This window comes from Lycium barbarum, chromosome 7 (assembly GCF_019175385.1).
Source record: "Lycium barbarum isolate Lr01 chromosome 7, ASM1917538v2, whole genome shotgun sequence".
Taxonomy (NCBI): domain Eukaryota; kingdom Viridiplantae; phylum Streptophyta; class Magnoliopsida; order Solanales; family Solanaceae; genus Lycium; species Lycium barbarum.
Window position 1 is genome coordinate 8175745 of NC_083343.1, and position 2120 is coordinate 8177864.

The window sequence follows — 2120 nt, forward strand, 5'->3', positions numbered from 1 at the left end:
CGAAACGTGCCACTGAAAGACTCTACTGAGACAAAGATGGGCTGTCAAGAACGTAGAGGAGGTAGGATGGGCAGTTGGTCAGATCTAGTATGGATCGTACATGGACGGTAGTTGGAGTCGGCGGCTCTCCCAGGGTTCCCTCATCTGAGATCTTTGGGGAAGAGGATCAAGTTGGCCCTTGCGAACAACTTGATGCACTATCTCCCTTCAACCATTTGAGCGAAATGCGGCAAAAGAAAAGGAAGGAAAATCCATGGACCGACCCCATCATCTCCACCCCATAGGAACTACGAGATCACCCCAAGGATGCCTTCGGCATCCAGGGGTCACGGACCGACCATAGAACCCTGTTCAATAAGTGGAACGCATTAGCTATCCGCTCTCAGGTTGGGCAGTCAGGGTCGGAGAAGGGCAATGACTCATTACCTTTTAAGTGAGATTTTGAGAAGAGTTGCTCTTTGGAGAGCACAGTACGATGAAAGTTGTAAGCTGTGTTCGGGGGGGAGTTATTGTCTATCGTTGGCCTCTATCGTAGAATCAGTCGGGGGACCTGAGAGGCGGTGGTTTACCCTGCGGCGGATGTCAGCGGTTCGATTCCGCTTATCTCCAACTCGTGAACTTAGCCGATACAAAGCTTTATGATAGCACCCAATTTTTCCGATTTGGCGGTTCGATCTATGATTTATCATTCATGGACGTTGATAAGATCCATCCATTTAGCAGCACCTTAGGATGGCATAACCTTAAAAGTGAAGGGCGAGGTTCAAACGAGGAAAGGCTTACGGTGGATACCTAGGCACCCAGAGACGAGGAAGGGCGTAGTAATCGACGAAATGCTTCGGGGAGTTGAAAATAAGCATAGATCCGGAGATTCCCGTATCTTTTCAAATGGAAAAAATCTAAAGATATTTACAGCCAGATAGCTCGGAACAACACAACTTCCTATATCCACTTATCTTTCAGGAGTATATTTATGCACTTGCTCATGATCATGGTTTAAATAGAAATAGGTCGATTTTGTTGCAAAATCCAGGTTATAACAATAAATTTAGTTTCCTAATTGTGAAACGTTTAATTACTCGAATGTATCAACAGAATCATTTTCTTATTTCTACTAATGATTCTAACAAAAATCCATTTTTGGGGTGCAACAAGAGTTTGTATTCTCAAATGATATCAGAGGGATTTGCATTTATTGTGGAAATTCCGTTTTCTCTACGATTAATATCTTCTTTATCTTCTTTCGAAGGCAAAAAGATTTTCAAATCTCATAATTTACGATCAATTCATTCAACATTTCCTTTTTTAGAGGACAATTTTTCACATCTAAATTATGTATTAGATATACTAATACCCTACCCCGTTCATCTGGAAATCTTGGTTCAAACTCTTCGCTATTGGGTAAAAGATGCCTCTTCTTTACATTTATTACGATTCTTTCTCCACGAATATTGGAATTTGAATAGTCTTATTACTTCAAAGAAGCCTGGTTACTCTTTTTCAAAAAAAAAATCAAAGATTCTTCTTCTTCTTATATAATTCTTATGTATATGAATGCGAATCCACTTTCGTCTTTCTACGGAACCAATCTTCTCATTTACGATCAACATCTTTTGGAGCCCTTCTTGAACGAATCTATTTTTATGGAAAAATAGAACGTCTTGTAGAAGTCTTTGCTAAGGATTTTCAGGTTACCCTATGGTTATTCAAGGATCCTTTCATACATTATGTTAGGTATCAAGGAAAATCAATTCTGGCTTCAAAAGGGACGTTTCTTTTGATGAATAAATGGAAATTTTACCTTGTCAATTTTTGGCAATGTCATTTTATCTCTGTGCTTTCACACAGGAAGGATCCATATAAACCAATTATCCAACCATTCCCGTGACTTTATGGGCTATCTTTCAAGTGTGCGACTAAATTCTTCAATGGTATGTAGTCAAATGTTAGAAAATTCATTTCTAATCAATAATGCAATTAAGAAGTTCGATACCCTTGTTCCAATTATTCCTTTGATTGGATCATTAGCCAAAGCAAACTTTTGTACCGTATTAGGGCATCCCATTAGTAAACCGGTTTGGTCCGATTTATCAGATTCTGATATTATTGACCGATTTGGG

General features: G+C 39.4%; 1 pseudogene; it reads left to right on the forward strand.

The window, feature by feature from the left end:
- LOC132601231 (maturase K-like) overlaps positions 1 to 1871 on the forward strand; it is an 11302-nt pseudogene extending 9431 nt beyond the window's left edge.
- Positions 1872 to 2120: the final 249 nt, after the last annotated feature.